The sequence below is a fragment of the Myotis lucifugus genome, unplaced genomic scaffold (genome assembly GCF_000147115.1).
Source record: "Myotis lucifugus unplaced genomic scaffold, Myoluc2.0 scaffold_242, whole genome shotgun sequence".
Classification (NCBI taxonomy): domain Eukaryota; kingdom Metazoa; phylum Chordata; class Mammalia; order Chiroptera; family Vespertilionidae; genus Myotis; species Myotis lucifugus.
Genome location: NW_005871290.1, coordinates 160,136 through 166,823, shown reverse-complemented (window position 1 = coordinate 166,823; position 6,688 = coordinate 160,136). Strand labels below are relative to the sequence as shown.

Here is a 6,688-nt window from a genome sequence, read left to right as displayed (position 1 = left end):
AATATTGTAAAAGAACATTAGAAGATATTAGACTAAGATTCGAAATAAACTCAATATTTTAATGTGATAGTGGTAGAGAATGAATAATTTGAGGTTCAGTGTCCTTTCACCAATCTCCAGTTAGGGTTCCAAAACTAAATGCTAAATAACCTAGAATGGAAAAACAAAAGTTGGGGGGGGTGGATATATATTGATGACAATATATTAGAAACAAGGGCATTCCATCAGATTACTAACATTGAAGTAGATATAGAGGGTAAATCTAAACTATGGCAGTAGTCACCAGCATTACGGTGAAACTATAGATCACCTTGTGCCATAGTATAGTAGTATCACCTGTACCAGATGAATAATTGGATTGAATGAGGCTAAAATTGGAACAGTTTGCCATTGATGCTTATAGTTGGATATTCAGCAAGTCTGAAATTTGTTTTTTCATTATGCTAAACAAAAATTTTTCTAATAATTGAAACCAGAAATTTTTTTTATTCAATGAAAGAATGGTATAAGTAAACAAAGGAAACTCAAAACATTTCTACTCACTGTCCTCTGAGAAAACTAGATGGTTCCTGAAAAGTAAATGCTCACATTATGGCTCAAATTAAGTAGTTCTAATAGCATCTGCTGCTGGGTATGATGACAGGTTAAAGTATAAAATTCATTATTAGTCTGTCACCAAATCAGCTAAGATTTGTTTTTTTTTTTTCATGTCCTATTTTAATTTTGAAGAAAGCCAAACACATATTATTTTCTTTCTTTCTTTTTTTTTTTTGGAAACAGCTGAAGAGTTCATTCATGTTTATTCATTGTTCTTCTCATAGGGGGTTTGAATTTTACAGAGTACTATTATAATCTTATGATTACTGTAAAATTGTGATTTATAGTGAATAGTGAGAAATATATATATATGTATTTGGTCTCCACCCCAGTTCCTTGCACAGAGCTCCTATAACACTTGGAATTTCCTGTGAAGGGAGCAGTAAATGTGTCTATTGTTAGGTTAATGGGGTGAATTTGTGGAAAGCACCTAAGAATGGGAACTGGTTGCCAGTGGAGCCAACCTTGCGACTAGTGAGTTGCAACATTCAGTGCCACCCCCTGACTTCCAGTGAGGAGAGAGGGGCCTGAGATTGAGTTCAGTCACCAGTGGCCAATGATTGGGCCAACCATGCGTATGTAATGAAGCCAACCTAAAAATCTCAAAGAACAGGGTGCAGAAAGCTTCCAGGTAGGTGAGCACATGGAGATTCAGGGAGAATGGCGTACTTGGGGAGGGCACGGAAGCCTTTCCCATACCTTGCCATATTCACCGCTTCCATCTGGCTGTTCCAGTTACATCCTTTCATAAAACTGTAAGTAAAATGTTTATCTGAATTGTGTGAGCTACTCTAGCAAATTAATCAATACAAGGAGGGGCTCAGGGGAACCTCTGATTTATAGCCAATCAGTCAGAAGAACAAGTAACCTAGGCTTGTGATTGGCCTCTGAGGTGGAGGGAATTGTTATAGGGCTTAATTCTGTGGATCTGAGAAGGAATTTACCTGCTGAGATGAATTAGATGGACTCCTCATGGTTAACCAAGGGTCCAAATTTTATAAATAATAAGAACCTAGTATCCATTTGCTGCAGAGGCTTCTCATTTACATATACTCTGTATACTGGAAAGAAACCTCAGCTTGAGCTCTGGGTTTCCCTCACTCTTCCCTACTTGTTCATGCTATCTGAGTCAACCACTGCAGAGAAACCTTGGTTTCGTCTTTTTACTAACAAACTGAGAACTACTTTGTCTAATCAGAACTGTACAATTTGGATACTTCATTTACATTAAACAGTTTTAATTAAGATCTTGGGCAGGAACTTTTTAAATTTTTCCCCCCTCTATTGATTAAGTTATTACAAGTGTGTCCTTATACGCCTCCCCACATTGTCCTCCCATCTCCCCACTCATGGCCTCACTCCCTGGTGTCTGTATCCATTGGTTATGCTTATATGCATGCATACAAGTCCTAAAGGGAGCCTTACCTTTGTCTCAGTGGGAAAAAAAAATAGGTTGCTACCTGAATCTGTGTTTCCTGGACTGCAACTTATTTTACTCAAATAAATACTTTTTATTCTTTATCACGGTATAAAATTAATTTTGGTTTACAGTGCTCAACCTGTGGAATCTGATGCTATCTCTGGATAGATAGTGTCAGAATTGAGTTGAATTGCAGGACAACATTAATTATATTATAGCATTGACTTTCAGAAACGTGATTGTGCCCCCATGTGCTTCTTTAAATCCATACAAACATTTCACTGGAGGCAATGTGGGGGGAAGTTGTGCCAAAAATTTTTCTACACCTCTACTATAGATCCATCAGTTAAACTGAGAATTGGAATGAGGAAATAAAACATCTGGTAACAAAAATGCATCTGAAGAATAGCATATTATATTTTGCAAACATGATCTCTGTCTGTTTCTCTTTTTCTATGCCTATGCTTCCCTTTGAATACTTTAAAATGGTCTACCTTTCAATTCATCACTCTTTTTACTTATTCTTTTTGCTTTGTATAATCTACTGCTCAATTCATCTTAGAGTATTTAATTTCATATGTTAGAGAATATTTACATTTTTTCTTTTGATTTATAGTCAAGTAGCCCATTTTGTGTGTGGGTGGGTAGTAGTAGTAGTAATAGTAGTGGTAGATTTACGGTTGTGAGTCCACAAAACATACATTTTATTTTTGTATTATTATTTATTAATTATTCAACTGTAAATCTACTTTTACCTACCTCTGTCTATATGTGCTCAGTAAAGTCTAGCAATACTAAACATTTTGAAGAAAAGAATTTAGACTCTCTAGATGTCATCTTCATTTAGAAATGATTACGCTTGTCAAGCTGGTGTGCTCAGTGGTTGAGCACCAATTTATGAAACAGGAGGTCACAGTTTGATTCCCAGTCAGGGCATGTGCCTGTGTTGCTGGCTTAATCCCCAGTGTAGGGTATGCAGGAGGCAGCCAATCAATGATTCTCTCTCATCATTGATGTTTCTATCTCTCTCACCCTCTCCCTTCCTTTCTAAAATTAATATATTAAATAAATGATTACCCTTTCCTCCTTCCAGGCAAATGTGATGATACCTTTCCCTATTAGTTATAAGCTGAATTGAGTTGAGGCTGTAAATGAAGGTTTACCATAGATTTGTCCTTGAGTTTTAAGAGTTTTCAACTATAATTCTCTTTTGTATTGTCTAACTATTGCTCTAGCAGTTTTAAACTTTAATATTTGTCTAATAAAGCATTCAACAATATTCTTTATGTTTGTCAGAGATCTTTTGCCAATGATTTTAGTCATGAATTTCAGGTGACCCCAGTATTTAGTTAATGTATAAGAGGGAAACCAGTCATGTCTCTGAAGTCCTCATGTCCCCATCAGAAATTCTTCTGGCATCTTTTTGGGCTACACACTGGATCTTCAGCCTCCTAATCAGAAGTAGTAAATTCTCTGAGAGAAGAAGAAACTGGGGGAACTAAATTACCACGTCAAGACTTTGTCTCTCTGCCCCTATAATTTTGATTGGAATAATTAGCTTTTGTTGACTTGAAATAGATCATAAATATGGTTTGATGGTCTTGCTAGTTATTTTAGGTAAAAGCACTAATTGGCCAGATGGCAGATAGTATATCACGAAAAGAAGAAATGATCAGAGCACAGTTTAACTAGACTCCTTCATATGAGGGAAAGCAAAAGTCATTATTAGATTCCCTTGTTAGAGCTCAACATCATATTTATATATAAAAATACATAACAAAATATCAAATTGTATAGGCTAGACATGAATTCCATCTTAAGTTTTAATTACTCATGCTTGATTAAGTGTAATCAAGCATGAATAATTAAAACACTTTCTCAGCTTGATCCCATCTAATAGCCACAGGACCAAATGTCCAGCTTTTTTGAAAAGTAAACCATATTGAGATAGAATTGGGCCATAGTACTGCACTGTGATATTCTGGGCCTTGATTATATTCACAGTGTTGGCCTGGCAATAGGAAAGGTTCAGTCACATGTTCTGACTGAAAGTGGAGCATACAAAAATCCCAGTGTGGGCTATTATCTGATCCATTACGATGGCAGGTATTTCTATTAAAAGTTGATTTGTAGGCTAATTTGGAAATTGTCAAATTAGGTTATTTCAGCATGTCATCCAAAAGTATCTTGGACAACTGGAAATTATAAGCATAATTATTATCATAAGGAGATAAATTTTGTTTGTCTGAATTCTATTCTTGGCTATCTTAGTGGGTGAATATTGAGATTAGTGTGATCTCTTTACCAGCAAATAGAACATTTTATGTATTCATAAAAAGGTAAAGCAATGACTATTAAATGATCAGGTTATTTATTCAATAGCAATTCAGATCATATGAACCAGATAAATCATAATACTTTAATATTTCCTAGTGTAAATAAAAATTCTTAAAAATTATCACTTTAATTAATAAACATGTGGCTATCACTTCCCTTAGTAAATATGTGTACAGGAAACTCAATTATATATTTCTACTTAGTTTTACATTCTAGAATATCAGTACCTATTCATTGTGGGGTTTTTTATTTGTTTTGATAATATAGGGCAATTCTACAGATTACTGTAATAAGCATATAAAAAGATGTACTTATAAATGTAGTCAATTGATTAAAAATTTTATGTAAAGAACATATCTATTCACATCTTGCTACTTAACTTGTTCCAAAGAAAAAATACTAGACTGCAAAGATCATATCCAGTTATGAACAAGAAAACAATTTATATTAATTACCTCTCAAGTACTATTTCTAAGATATATAGCATGGTCTCTATATATGAAATCAATATACTTAAAAAAATCTTCCTCTTTTGTTGATTAACTTAATATGATTTTTTACCTATTTTTTAGATTGGCACAATTGATTCCCAGATTATTATGAAGTCGTGTTAATATACAACACTCGTTATAATAATCAGTTAGTAATCACTCATGGACCCCTTGAATCCACTATTGTTTTCCAATGTCAGAAACTACAGCTTTCTCTAGAATATGAGTGCAGGAAGGGGAGGGGAATGGGATTTTCATTCCAGAATGTGTAGTTTCTTTATATATAGGTACAGGGAAAGAATGAGGAGCAGATCATGTTATTGCAGAAGGTTTTCCCGTACACTAAATTCAAACAAGTAAGTCCAAAAATATGGCAATTTATCTAACACAGAGACTGTCCAAAATATAATAACATGATTTAACACTTCAACTGAGGCCAAAAAGAGTATTCAGTTTACTAAATTAAACAGTAATATGCTAAATTATCATAAGAAAACCTCTGTTATGGAATTAAAAAGAAAAGACATATAAATGGAAAAAATGAGATTAGTAAAGTTGAATGGTTTCTGGTTGCAAGTAACAGAAAAACTGATTGACTAAGTATAATAAAGAGGATGTATTGTTTAGAACAAAGACCTTTTAATAAGAATAATGAGACTTTTTTATTACAAAAAGTTTTTTGAATTCTTTAAAACTTAAAACAACAAAAATAAACAAAAGCACACTTACATGGTTAGCTACACCCTGAAGGAAATTCACAATGATCAGGACTATTTGCCTTCCTTGGGTGAAAGCTTTGAGAACTGAAGACCAAAAGGATGCTCAGATTGGGGAAACAGAGGCCAAGAGAGATGCTAAGATTCGGGAGCCAAAGGCAAGTAGGAAAAGGTGTCTGCTGGTACTGGCCAAGGCACAGTAGGACTGCGAGCTGATGAAGGCCGTGTATGACTTCACGGTCAACAGCCATAGAGCACAGGATGACCTGGCCTATGAATTTCAGGTGGCTAAGACTAAGCAAGAGATCGAGGAGCAGTGGGTACAGGTCAGGTGGTGGAGCAGATCTAGCAGGTGGCAGTGCAGGAGCTGGAAATAGAGAAGAGCTGGAGACCAGTGTTTGGAAACCTGTGGAAGTCCAGCACTACAGGCTGGAGTGCCGAGCAAGGCCAAGAAGTCAGGGATGAATATGTAGGCAGAGGCAGAAACTGAGTCTGTGTGGCTCTGTGAAGAGGTTAAGGCCTTTTCAGTAGTGGCTGGAGCCCAGGGCTGATGTTGAGCAGATGACCAAGGCGGCAGAATCCTTCCATCTGTACCAGGAGTTTGCTCAGCAGTTCTGCTGCTGGAGAAGCTCCCAGGTGGCAGAGGAGTTTAATGGTCTCTTGATCCTGGATAAGACTGCACTAGTGTCCAATGGACGTGAGGCTGTGAGGGGGGCCAAGGTGAGGGGAGGATGAACTGGACATCTTGAGCTGCCTGCAGGAGAGCATAGAGGGACACACAGGCCTCAGCATCTCCCAAGTGAATCATCAAACTTCACCAACAGACTGAGCTCACAGTCTTCTTTGATCCCTAGCCTCATGGCTCAAGGTAGCGGAATGGTCTCCAGACTGCATACACTTCAGCTGGGCTCCCTGAGCATGCTCTTTGACAGTAGGGTATATTACCAGGACTGCCAGGCCCGGGGGTCTCATGCCAGCCTTCTGATTATCCCACCCCATTCCAACTTTGTAAACTGACTTCCTGATTTACATAGACTATTTATTTTTTCTTCTTTATGTTATTTTCCCCATCAATACTTATCCCCCCACACCCTCTTCTCCCTCCACCCACCCCACCCCGAAATCAC

General features: G+C 36.8%; 1 pseudogene; it reads left to right on the top strand.

Moving 5' to 3' along the window:
• The first annotated feature begins 5,574 nt into the window (after positions 1-5,574).
• LOC102425893 lies at positions 5,575-6,390 on the top strand (annotated as a pseudogene).
• Positions 6,391-6,688: the final 298 nt, after the last annotated feature.